Here is a 14,541-nt window from a genome sequence, read left to right as displayed (position 1 = left end):
AAGGCTATTCCTGTTTTTCTTTCTCAAACAAGGTCATTTAAAGAGTTTTATGCATGGAACCTACTTAAAATTGATATATATGAAGGACAAATGAGTTTGAACTTGTTTTGACTGAAGGAATTCATTTTATAGCAAAAATACCAATTTGGCTTTAACTCGCAAAAGTAAGGCTATTTCTGTTTTTCTTTCTCAAACAAGGTCATTTAAAGAGTTTTATGCATGGAACCTTCTTAGAATGGATATATATGAAGGACGTAGGAGTTTGAACTTGTTTTGACTGAAGGAATTGGTGTTTATAAGCAAAAATCCGAATTTCCTCTTAATTCCGCAAAAGAAGGCTATTCCTGTTTTTCTTTCTCATACAAGGTCATTTAAAGAGGTTTATGCATGGAACCTACTTAGAATTGAAATATATGAAGGACAAATGAGTTTGAACTTGTTTTGACTGAAGGAATTCATTTTATAGCAAAAATACCAATTTGGCTTTAACTCGCAAAAGTAAGGCTATTCCTGTTTTTCTTTCTCAAACAAGGTCATTTAAAGAGGTTTATGCATGGAACCTTCTTAGAATGGATATATATGAAGGACATAGGAGTTTGAACTTGTTTTGACTGAAGGAATTGGTGTTTATAAGCAAAAATCCGAATTTCGTCTTAATTCCGCAAAAGAAGGCTATTCCTGTTTTTCTTTCTCATACAAGGTCATTTAAAGTGGTTTATGCATGGAACCTTCTTAGAATGGATATATATGAAGGACAAATGAGTTTGAACTTGTTTTGACTGAAGGAATTCATTTTATAGCAAAAATACCAATTTGGCTTTAACTCGCAAAAGTAAGGCTATTCCTGTTTTTCTTTCTCAAACAAGGTCATTTAAAGAGTTTTATGCATCGAACCCACTTAAAATTTATATATATGAAGGACATAGGAGTTTGAACTTGTTTTGACTGAAGGAATTCATTTTATAGCAAAAATACCAATTTGGCTTTAACTCGCAAAAGTAAGGCTATTCCTGTTTTTCTTTCTCAAACAAGGTAATTTAAAGAGTTTTATGCATGGAACCTTCTTAGAATGGATATATATGAAGGACATAGGAGTTTGAACTTGTTTTGACTGAAGGAATTCATTTTATAGCAAAAATACCAATTTGGCTTTAACTCGCAAAAGTAAGGCTATTCCTGTTTTTCTTTCTCAAACAAGGTCATTTAAAGAGTTTTATGCATGGAACCTACTTAAAATTGATATATATGAAGGACAAATGAGTTTGAACTTGTTTTGACTGAAGGAATTCATTTTATAGCAAAAATACCAATTTGGCTTTAACTCGCAAAAGTAAGGCTATTTCTGTTTTTCTTTCTCAAACAAGGTCATTTAAAGAGTTTTATGCATGGAACCTTCTTAGAATGGATATATATGAAGGACGTAGGAGTTTGAACTTGTTTTGACTGAAGGAATTGGTGTTTATAAGCAAAAATCCGAATTTCCTCTTAATTCCGCAAAAGAAGGCTATTCCTGTTTTTCTTTCTCATACAAGGTCATTTAAAGAGGTTTATGCATGGAACCTACTTAGAATTGAAATATATGAAGGACAAATTAGTTTGAACTTGTTTTGACTGAAGGAATTCATTTTATAGCAAAAATACCAATTTGGCTTTAACTCGCAAAAGTAAGGCTATTCCTGTTTTTCTTTCTCAAACAAGGTCATTTAAAGAGGTTTATGCATGGAACCTTCTTAGAATGGATATATATGAAGGACATAGGAGTTTGAACTTGTTTTTACTGAAGGAATTCATTTTATAGCAAAAATACCAATTTGGCTTTAACTCGCAAAAGTAAGGCTATTCCTGTTTTTCTTTGTCAAACAAGGTCATTTAAAGAGGTTTATGCATGGAACCTACTTAGAATTGATATATATGAAGGACAAATGAGTTTGAACTTGTTTTGACTGAAGGAATTCATTTTATAGCAAAAATACCAATTTGGCTTTAACTCGCAAAAGTAAGGCTATTCCTGTTTTTCTTTCTCAAACAACGTCATTTAAAGAGGTTTATGCATGGAACCTTCTTAAAATGGATATATATGAAGGACAAGGAGTTTGAACTTGTTTTGACTGAAGGAATTGGTGTTTATAAGAAAAATCCGAATTTCGTCTTAATTCCGCAAAAGAAGGCTATTCCTGTTTTTCTTTCTCAAACAAGGTCATTTAAAGAGTTTTATGCATGGAACCTTCTTAGAATGGATATATATGAAGGACATAGGAGTTTAAACTTGTTTTGACTGAAGGAATTCATTTTATAGCAAAAGTACTAATTTGGCTTTAACTCGCAAAAGTAAGGCTATTCCTGTTTTTCTTTCTCAAACAAGGTCATTTAAAGAGTTTTATGCATGGAACCTTTATAGAATTGATATATATGAAGGACAAATGAGTTTCAACTTGTTTTGACTTAAGGAATTCATTTTATAACAAAAATACCAAATTGGCTTTAACTCGCAAAAGTAAGGCTATTCCTGTTTTTCTTTCTCAAACAAGGTCATTTAAAGAGGTTTATGCATGGAACCTTCTTAGAATGGATATATATGAAGGACAAATGAGTTTGAACTTGTTTTGACTGAAGGAATTCATTTTATAGCAAAAATACCAATTTGGCTTTAACTCGCAAAAGTAAGGCTATTCCTGTTTTTCTTTCTCAAACAAGGTCATTTAAAGAGTTTTATGCATCGAACCCACTTAAAATTTATATATATGAAGGACATAGGAGTTTGAACTTGTTTTGACTGAAGGAATTCATTTTATAGCAAAAATACCAATTTGGCTTTAACTCGCAAAAGTAAGGCTATTCCTGTTTTTCTTTCTCAAACAAGGTAATTTAAAGAGTTTTATGCATGGAACCTTCTTAGAATGGATATATATGAAGGACATAGGAGTTTGAACTTGTTTTGACTGAAGGAATTCATTTTATAGCAAAAATACCAATTTGGCTTTAACTCGCAAAAGTAAGGCTATTCCTGTTTTTCTTTCTCAAACAAGGTCATTTAAAGAGTTTTATGCATGGAACCTACTTAAAATTGATATATATGAAGGACAAATGAGTTTGAACTTGTTTTGACTGAAGGAATTCATTTTATAGCAAAAATACCAATTTGGCTTTAACTCGCAAAAGTAAGGCTATTTCTGTTTTTCTTTCTCAAACAAGGTCATTTAAAGAGTTTTATGCATGGAACCTTCTTAGAATGGATATATATGAAGGACATAGGAGTTTGAACTTGTTTTGACTGAAGGAATTGGTGTTTATAAGCAAAAATCCGAATTTCGTCTTTATTCCGCAAAAGAAGGCTATTCCTGTTTTTCTTTCTCATACAAGGTCATTTAAAGTGGTTTATGCATGGAACCTTCTTAGAATTGATATATATGAAGGCCAAATTAGTTTGAACTTGTTTTGACTGAAGGAATTCATTTTATAACAAAACTACCAATTTGGCTTTAACTCGCAAAAGTAAGGCTATTCCTGTTTTTCTTCCTCAAACAAGGTCATTTAAAGAGTTTTATGCATGGAACCTTCTTAGAATGGATATATATGAAGGACATAGGAGTTTAAACTTGTTTTGACTGAAGGAATTCATTTTATAGCAAAAATACCAATTTGGCTTTAACTCGCAAAAGTAAGGCTATTCCTGTTTTTCTTTCTCAAACAAGGTCATTTAAAGAGTTTTATGCATGGAACCTTCTTAGAATTGATATATATGAAGGACAAATGAGTTTCAACTTGTTTTGACTGAAGGAATTCATTTTATAGCAAAAATACCAATTTGGCTTTAACTCGCAAAAGTAAGGCTATTCCTGTTTTTCTTTCTCATACAAGGTCATTTAAAGAGGTTTATGCATGGAACCTTCTTAGAATTGATATATATGAAGGCAAAATTAGTTTGAACTTGTTTTGACTGAAATAATTCATTTTATAACAAAAATACCAATTTGGCTTTAACTCGCAAAAGTAAGGCTATTCCTGTTTTTCTTTCTCAAACAAGGTCATTTAAAGAGGTTTATGCATGGAACCTTCTTAGAATGGATATATATGAAGGATATAGGAGTTTGAACTTGTTTTGACTAAAGGAATTGGTGTTTATAAGAAAAATCCGAATTTTGTCTTAATTCCGCAAAAGAAGGCTATTCCTGTTTTTCTTTCTCAAACAAGGTCATTTAAAGAGTTTTATGCATGGAACCTTCTTAGAATGGATATATATGAAGGACATAGGAGTTTAAACTTGTTTTGACTGAAGGAATTCATTTTATAGCAAAAGTACTAATTTGGCTTTAACTCGCAAAAGTAAGGCTATTCCTGTTTTTCTTTCTCAAACAAGGTCATTTAAAGAGGTTTATGCATGGAACCTTCTTAGAATGGATATATATGAAGGACAAATGAGTTTGAACTTGTTTTGACTGAAGGAATTCATTTTATAGCAAAAATACCAATTTGGCTTTAACTCGCAAAAGTAAGGCTATTCCTGTTTTTCTTTCTCAAACAAGGTCATTTAAAGAGTTTTATGCATCGAACCCACTTAAAATTTATATATATGAAGGACATAGGAGTTTGAACTTGTTTTGACTGAAGGAATTCATTTTATAACAAAAATACCAATTTGGCTTTAACTCGCAAAAGTAAGGCTATTCCTGTTTTTCTTTCTCAAACAAGGTCATTTAAAGAGGTTTATGCATGGAACCTTCTTAGAATGGATATATATGAAGGATATAGGAGTTTGAACTTGTTTTGACTGAAGGAATTGGTGTTTATAAGAAAAATCCGAATTTCGTCTTAATTCCGCAAAAGAAGGCTATTCCTGTTTTTCTTTCTCAAACAAGGTCATTTAAAGAGTTTTATGCATGGAACCTTCTTAGAATGGATATATATGAAGGACATAGGAGTTTAAACTTGTTTTGACTGAAGGAATTCATTTTATAGCAAAAGTACTAATTTGGCTTTAACTCGCAAAAGTAAGGCTATTCCTGTTTTTCTTTCTCAAACAAAGTCATTTAAAGAGTTTTATGCATGGAACCTTTATAGAATTGATATATATGAAGGACAAATGAGTTTCAACTTGTTTTGACTTAAGGAATTCATTTTATAACAAAAATACCAAATTGGCTTTAACTCGCAAAAGTAAGGCTATTCCTGTTTTTCTTTCTCAAACAAGGTCATTTAAAGAGGTTTATGCATGGAACCTTCTTAGAATGGATATATATGAAGGACAAATGAGTTTGAACTTGTTTTGACTGAAGGAATTCATTTTATAGCAAAAATACCAATTTGGCTTTAACTCGCAAAAGTAAGGCTATTCCTGTTTTTCTTTCTCAAACAAGGTCATTTAAAGAGTTTTTTGCATCGAACCCACTTAAAATTTATATATATGAAGGACATAGGAGTTTGAACTTGTTTTGACTGAAGGAATTCATTTTATAGCAAAAATACCAATTTGGCTTTAACTCGCAAAAGTAAGGCTATTCCTGTTTTTCTTTCTCAAACAAGGTCATTTAAAGAGTTTTATGCATGGAACCTCCTTAAAATTGATATATATGAAGGAAAAATGAGTTTGAACTTGTTTTGACTGAAGGAATTCATTTTATAGCAAAAATACCAATTTGGCTTTAACTCGCAAAAGTAAGGCTATTTCTGTTTTTCTTTCTCAAACAAGGTCATTTAAAGAGTTTTATGCATGGAACCTTCTTAGAATGGATATATATGAAGGACGTAGGAGTTTGAACTTGTTTTGACTGAAGGAATTGGTGTTTATAAGAAAAATCCGAATTTCGTCTTAATTCCGCAAAAGAAGGCTATTCCTGTTTTTCTTTCTCAAACAAGGTCATTTAAAGAGTTTTATGCATGGAACCTTCTTAGAATGGATATATATGAAGGACATAGGAGTTTAAACTTGTTTTGACTTAAGGAATTCATTTTATAACAAAAATACCAAATTGGCTTTAACTCGCAAAAGTAAGGCTATTCCTGTTTTTCTTTCTCAAACAAGGTCATTTAAAGAGTTTTATGCATGGAACCTTTATAGAATTGATATATATGAAGGACAAATGAGTTTCAACTTGTTTTGACTTAAGGAATTCATTTTATAACAAAAATACCAAATTGGCTTTAACTCGCAAAAGTAAGGCTATTCCTGTTTTTCTTTCTCAAACAAGGTCATTTAAAGAGGTTTATGCATGGAACCTTCTTAGAATGGATATATATGAAGGACAAATGAGTTTGAACTTGTTTTGACTGAAGGAATTCATTTTATAGCAAAAATACCAATTTGGCTTTAACTCGCAAAAGTAAGGCTATTCCTGTTTTTCTTTCTCAAACAAGGTCATTTAAAGAGTTTTATGCATCGAACCCACTTAAAATTTATATATATGAAGGACATAGGAGTTTGAACTTGTTTTGACTGAAGGAATTCATTTTATAGCATAAATACCAATTTGGCTTTAACTCGCAAAAGTAAGGCTATTCCTGTTTTTCTTTCTCAAACAAGGTAATTTAAAGAGTTTTATGCATGGAACCTTCTTAGAATGGATATATATGAAGGACATAGGAGTTTGAACTTGTTTTGACTGAAGGAATTCATTTTATAGCAAAAATACCAATTTGGCTTTAACTCGCAAAAGTAAGGCTATTCCTGTTTTTCTTTCTCAAACAAGGTCATTTAAAGAGTTTTATGCATGGAACCTACTTAAAATTGATATATATGAAGGACAAATGAGTTTGAACTTGTTTTGACTGAAGGAATTCATTTTATGGCAAAAATACCAATTTGGCTTTAACTCGCAAAAGTAAGGCTATTTCTGTTTTTCTTTCTCAAACAAGGTCATTTAAAGAGTTTTATGCATGGAACCTTCTTAGAATGGATATATATGAAGGACGTAGGAGTTTGAACTTGTTTTGACTGAAGGAATTGGTGTTTATAAGCAAAAATCCGAATTTCCTCTTAATTCCGCAAAAGAAGGCTATTCCTGTTTTTCTTTCTCATACAAGGTCATTTAAAGAGGTTTATGCATGGAACCTACTTAGAATTGAAATATATGAAGGACAAATTAGTTTGAACTTGTTTTGACTGAAGGAATTCATTTTATAGCAAAAATACCAATTCAGCTTTAACTCGCAAAAGTAAGGCTATTCCTGTTTTTCTTTCTCAAACAAGGTCATTTAAAGAGGTTTATGCATGGAACCTTCTTAGAATGGATATATATGAAGGACATAGGAGTTTGAACTTGTTTTTACTGAAGGAATTCATTTCATAGCAAAAATACCAATTTGGCTTTAACTCGCAAAAGTAAGGCTATTCCTGTTTTTCTTTGTCAAACAAGGTCATTTAAAGAGGTTTATGCATGGAACCTACTTAGAATTGATATATATGAAGGACAAATGAGTTTGAACTTGTTTTGACTGAAGGAATTCATTTTATAGCAAAAATACCAATTTGGCTTTAACTCGCAAAAGTAAGGCTATTCCTGTTTTTCTTTCTCAAACAAGGTCATTTAAAGAGGTTTATGCATGAAACCTACTTAAAATTGATATATATGAAGGACATAGGAGTTTGAACTTGTTTTGACTGAAGGAATTCATTTTATAGCAAAAATACCAATTTGGCTTTAACTCGCAAAAGTAAGGCTATTCCTGTTTTTCTTTCTCAAACAAGGTCATTTAAAGAGGTTTATGCATGGAACCTTCTTAGAATGGATATATATGAAGGATATAGGAGTTTGAACTTGTTTTGACTGAAGGAATTGGTGTTTATAAGCTAAAATCCGAATTTCGTATTAATTCCGCAAAAGAAGGCTATTCCTGTTTTTCTTTCTCATACAAGGTCATTTAAAGAGGTTTATGCATGGAACCTACTTAGAATTGAAATATATGAAGGACAAATTAGTTTGATCTTGTTTTGACTGAAGGAATTCATTTTATAGCAAAAGTACCAATTTGGCTTTAACTCGCAAAAGTAAGGCTATTCCTGTTTTTCTTTCTCAAACGAGGTCATTTAAAGAGTTTTATGCATGGAACCTTCATAGAATTGATATATATGAAGGACAAATGAGTTTCAACTTGTTTTGACTTAAGGAATTCATTTTATAACAAAAATAGCAATTTGGCTTTAACTCGCAAAAGTAAGGCTATTCCTGTTTTTCTTTCTCAAACAAGGTCATTTAAAGAGGTTTATGCATGGAACCTTCTTAGAATGGATATATATGAAGGACAAATGAGTTTGAACTTGTTTTGACTGAAGGAATTCATTTTATAGCAAAAATACCAATTTGGCTTTAACTCGCAAAAGTAAGGCTATTCCTGTTTTTATTTCTCAAACAAGGTCATTTAAAGAGGTTTATGCATGGAACCTTCTTAGAATGGATATATATGAAGGACATAGGAGTTTGAACTTGTTTTGACTGAAGGAATTCATTTTATAGCAAAAATACCAATTTGGCTTTAACTCGCAAAAGTAAGGCTATTCCTGTTTTTCTTTCTCAAACAAGGTCATTTAAAGAGGTTTATGCATGGAACCTTCTTAGAATGGATATATATGAAGGATATAGGAGTTTGAACTTGTTTTGACTGAAGGAATTGGTGTTTATAAGCTAAAATCCGAATTTCGTATTAATTCCGCAAAAGAAGGCTATTCCTGTTTTTCTTTCTCATACAAGGTCATTTAAAGAGGTTTATGCATGGAACCTACTTAGAATTGAAATATATGAAGGACAAATTAGTTTGATCTTGTTTTGACTGAAGGAATTCATTTTATAGCAAAAGTACCAATTTGGCTTTAACTCGCAAAAGTAAGGCTATTCCTGTTTTTCTTTCTCAAACGAGGTCATTTAAAGAGTTTTATGCATGGAACCTTCATAGAATTGATATATATGAAGGACAAATGAGTTTCAACTTGTTTTGACTTAAGGAATTCATTTTATAACAAAAATAGCAATTTGGCTTTAACTCGCAAAAGTAAGGCTATTCCTGTTTTTCTTTCTCAAACAAGGTCATTTAAAGAGGTTTATGCATGGAACCTTCTTAGAATGGATATATATGAAGGACAAATGAGTTTGAACTTGTTTTGACTGAAGGAATTCATTTTATAGCAAAAATACCAATTTGGCTTTAACTCGCAAAAGTAAGGCTATTCCTGTTTTTATTTCTCAAACAAGGTCATTTAAAGAGGTTTATGCATGGAACCTTCTTAGAATGGATATATATGAAGGACATAGGAGTTTGAACTTGTTTTGACTGAAGGAATTCATTTTATAGCAAAAATACCAATTTGGCTTTAACTCGCAAAAGTAAGGCTATTCCTGTTTTTCTTTCTCAAACAAGGTCATTTAAAGAGTTTTATATATGGACCTACTTAACATTGATATATATGAAGGACATAGGAGTTTGAACTTGTTTTGACTGAAGGAATTCATTTTATGGCAAAAATACCAATTTGGCTTTAACTCGCAAAAGTAAGGCTATTCCTGTTTTTCTTTCTCAAACGAGGTCATTTAAAGAGTTTTATGCATGGAACCTTCATAGAATTGATATATATGAAGGACAAATGAGTTTCAACTTGTTTTGACTTAAGGAATTCATTTTATAACAAAAATACCAATTTGGCTTTAACTCGCAAAAGTAAGGCTATTCCTGTTTTTCTTTCTCAAACAAGGTCATTTAAAGAGGTTTATGCATGGAACCTTCTTAGAATGGATATATATGAAGGACAAATGAGTTTGAACTTGTTTTGACTGAAGGAATTCATTTTATAGCAAAAATACCAATTTGGCTTTAACTCGCAAAAGTAAGGCTATTCCTGTTTTTATTTCTCAAACAAGGTCATTTAAAGAGGTTTATGCATGGAACCTTCTTAGAATGGATATATATGAAGGACATAGGAGTTTGAACTTGTTTTGACTGAAGGAATTCATTTTATAGCAAAAATACCAATTTGGCTTTAACTCGCAAAAGTAAGGCTATTCCTGTTTTTCTTTCTCAAACAAGGTCATTTAAAGAGTTTTATATATGGACCTACTTAACATTGATATATATGAAGGACATAGGAGTTTGAACTTGTTTTGACTGAAGGAATTCATTTTATGGCAAAAATACCAATTTGGCTTTAACTCGCAAAAGTAAGGCTATTCCTGTTTTTCTTTCTCAAACAAGGTCATTTAAAGAGGTTTATGCATGGAACCTTCTTAGAATGGATATATATGAAGGACATAGGAGTTTGAACTTGTTTTGACTGAAAGAATTGGTGTTTATAAGCAAATATCCGAATTTCGTCTTAATTCCGCAAAAGAAGGCTATTACTGTTTTTCTTTCTCATACAAGGTCATTTAAAGAGGTTTATGCATGGAACCTTCTTAGAATTGATATATATGAAGGACAAATGAGTTTCAACTTGTTTTGACTGAAGGAATTCATTTTATAGCAAAGATACCAATTTGGCTTTAACTCGCAAAAGTAAGGCTATTCCTGTTTTTCTTTCTCAAACAAGGTCATTTAAAGAGTTTTATGCATGGAACCTTTATAGAATTGATATATATGAAGGACAAATGAGTTTGAACTTGTTTTGACTTAAGGAATTCATTTTATAACAAAAATACCAAATTGGCTTTAACTCGCAAAAGTAAGGCTATTCCTGTTTTTCTTTCTCAAACAAGGTCATTTAAAGAGGTTTATGCATGGAACCTTCTTAGAATGGATATATATGAAGGACAAATGAGTTTGAACTTGTTTTGACTGAAGGAATTCATTTTATAGCAAAAATACCAATTTGGCTTTAACTCGCAAAAGTAAGGCTATTCCTGTTTTTCTTTCTCAAACAAGGTCATTTAAAGAGTTTTATGCATCGAACCCACTTAAAATTTATATATATGAAGGACATAGGAGTTTGAACTTGTTTTGACTGAAGGAATTCATTTTATAGCAAAAATACCAATTTGGCTTTAACTCGCAAAAGTAAGGCTATTCCTGTTTTTCTTTCTCAAACAAGGTCATTTAAAGAGGTTTATGCATGGAACCTTCTTAGAATGGATATATATGAAGGACAAATGAGTTTGAACTTGTTTTGACTGAAGGAATTCATTTTATAGCAAAAATACCAATTTGGCTTTAACTCGCAAAAGTAAGGCTATTCCTGTTTTTCTTTCTCAAACAAGGTCATTTAAAGAGGTTTATGCATGGAACCTTCTTAGAATGGATATATATGAAGGACATAGGAGTTTGAACTTGTTTTGACTGAAGGAATTGGTGTTAATAAGCAAAAATCCGAATTTCGTCTTAATTCCGCAAAAGAAGGCTATTCCTGTTTTTCTTTCTCATACAAGGTCATTTAAAGTGGTTTATGCATGGAACCTTCTTAGAATTGATATATATGAAGGACATAGGAGTTTAAACTTGTTTTGACAGAAGGAATTCATTTTATAGCAAAAATACCAATTTGGCTTTAACTCGCAAAAGTAAGGCTATTCCTGTTTTTCTTTCTCAAACAAGGTCATTTAAAGAGTTTTATGCATGGAACCTTCTTAGAATTGATATATATGAAGGACAAATGAGTTTCAACTTGTTTTGACTGAAGGAATTCATTTTATAGCAAAAATACCAATTTGGCTTTAACTCGCAAAAGTAAGGCTATTCCTGTTTTTCTTTCTCATACAAGGTCATTTAAAGAGGTTTATGCATGGAACCTTCTTAGAATTGATATATATGAAGGCAAAATTATTTTGAACTTGTTTTGACTGAAGGAATTCATTTTATAACAAAAATACCAATTTGGCTTTAACTCGCAAAAGTAAGGCTATTCCTGTTTTTCTTTCTCAAACAAGGTCATTTAAAGAGGTTTATGCATGGAACCTTCTTAGAATGGATATATATGAAGGATATAGGAGTTTGAACTTGTTTTGACTGAAGGAATTGGTGTTTATAAGAAAAATCCGAATTTCGTCTTAATTCCGCAAAAGAAGGCTATTCCTGTTTTTCTTTCTCAAACAAGGTCATTTAAAGAGTTTTATGCATGGAACCTTCTTAGAATGGATATATATGAAGGACATAGGAGTTTAAACTTGTTTTGACTGAAGGAATTCATTTTATAGCAAAAGTACTAATTTGGCTTTAACTCGCAAAAGTAAGGCTATTCCTGTTTTTCTTTCTCAAACAAGGTCATTTAAAGAGTTTTATGCATGGAACCTTTATAGAATTGATATATATGAAGGACAAATGAGTTTCAACTTGTTTTGACTTAAGGAATTCATTTTATAACAAAAATACCAAATTGGCTTTAACTCGCAAAAGTAAGGCTATTCCTGTTTTTCTTTCTCAAACAAGGTCATTTAAAGAGGTTTATGCATGGAACCTTCTTAGAATGGATATATATGAAGGACAAATGAGTTTGAACTTGTTTTGACTGAAGGAATTCATTTTATAGCAAAAATACCAATTTGGCTTTAACTCGCAAAAGTAAGGCTATTCCTGTTTTTCTTTCTCAAACAAGGTCATTTAAAGAGTTTTATGCATCGAACCCACTTAAAATTTATATATATGAAGGACATAGGAGTTTGAACTTGTTTTGACTGAAGGAATTCATTTTATAGCAAAAATACCAATTTGGCTTTAACTCGCAAAAGTAAGGCTATTCCTGTTTTTCTTTCTCAAACAAGGTAATTTAAAGAGTTTTATGCATGGAACCTTCTTAGAATGGATATATATGAAGGACATAGGAGTTTGAACTTGTTTTGACTGAAGGAATTCATTTTATAGCAAAAATACCAATTTGGCTTTAACTCGCAAAAGTAAGGCTATTCCTGTTTTTCTTTCTCAAACAAGGTCATTTAAAGAGTTTTATGCATGGAACCTACTTAAAATTGATATATATGAAGGACAAATGAGTTTGAACTTGTTTTGACTGAAGGAATTCATTTTATAGCAAAAATACCAATTTGGCTTTAACTCGCAAAAGTAAGGCTATTTCTGTTTTTCTTTCTCAAACAAGGTCATTTAAAGAGTTTTATGCATGGAACCTTCTTAGAATGGATATATATGAAGGACGTAGGAGTTTGAACTTGTTTTGACTGAAGGAATTGGTGTTTATAAGAAAAATCCGAATTTCGTCTTAATTCCGCAAAAGAAGGCTATTCCTGTTTTTCTTTCTCAAACAAGGTCATTTAAAGAGTTTTATGCATGGAACCTTCTTAGAATGGATATATATGAAGGACGTAGGAGTTTGAACTTGTTTTGACTGAAGGAATTGGTGTTTATAAGCAAAAATCCGAATTTCCTCTTAATTCCGCAAAAGAAGGCTATTCCTGTTTTTCTTTCTCATACAAGGTCATTTAAAGAGGTTTATGCATGGAACCTACTTAGAATTGAAATATATGAAGGACAAATTAGTTTGAACTTGTTTTGACTGAAGGAATTCATTTTATAGCAAAAATACCAATTTGGCTTTAACTCGCAAAAGTAAGGCTATTCCTGTTTTTCTTTCTCAAACAAGGTCATTTAAAGAGGTTTATGCATGGAACCTTCTTAGAATGGATATATATGAAGGACATAGGAGTTTGAACTTGTTTTTACTGAAGGAATTCATTTCATAGCAAAAATACCAATTTGGCTTTAACTCGCAAAAGTAAGGCTATTCCTGTTTTTCTTTGTCAAACAAGGTCATTTAAAGAGGTTTATGCATGGAACCTACTTAGAATTGATATATATGAAGGACAAATGAGTTTGAACTTGTTTTGACTGAAGGAATTCATTTTATAGCAAAAATACCAATTTGGCTTTAACTCGCAAAAGTAAGGCTATTCCTGTTTTTCTTTCTCAAACAACGTCATTTAAAGAGGTTTATGCATGGAACCTTCTTAAAATGGATATATATGAAGGACAAGGAGTTTGAACTTGTTTTTACTGAAGGAATTGGTGTTTATAAGCAAAAATCCGAATTTCGTCTTAATTCCGCAAAAGAAGGCTATTCCTGTTTTTCTTTCTCATACAAGGTCATTTAAAGAGGTTTATGCATGGAACCTACTTAGAATTGATATATATGAAGGACAAATTAGTTTGAACTTGTTTTGACTGAAGGAATTCATTTTATAGCAAAAATACCAATTTGGCTTTAACTCGCAAAAGTAAGGCTATTCCTGTTTTTCTTTCTCAAACAAGGTCATTTAAAGAGGTTTATGCATGAAACCTACTTAAAATTGATATATATGAAGGACATAGGAGTTTGAACTTGTTTTGACTGAAGGAATTCATTTTATAGCAAAAATACCAATTTGGCTTTAACTCGCAAAAGTAAGGCTATTCCTGTTTTTCTTTCTCAAACAAGGTCATTTAAAGAGGTTTATGCATGGAACCTTCTTAGAATGGATATATATGAAGGATATAGGAGTTTGAACTTGTTTTGACTGAAGGAATTGGTGTTTATAAGCTAAAATCCGAATTTCGTATTAATTCCGCAAAAGAAGGCTATTCCTGTTTTTCTTTCTCATACAAGGTCATTTAAAGAGGTTTATGCATGGAACCTACTTAGAATTG

This window comes from Odontesthes bonariensis, chromosome 7, assembly GCF_027942865.1.
Source record: "Odontesthes bonariensis isolate fOdoBon6 chromosome 7, fOdoBon6.hap1, whole genome shotgun sequence".
NCBI classification, from domain to species: domain Eukaryota; kingdom Metazoa; phylum Chordata; class Actinopteri; order Atheriniformes; family Atherinopsidae; genus Odontesthes; species Odontesthes bonariensis.
The sequence above is the reverse complement of the archived record's forward strand: the minus strand, read 5'-3'. Positions refer to the sequence as shown.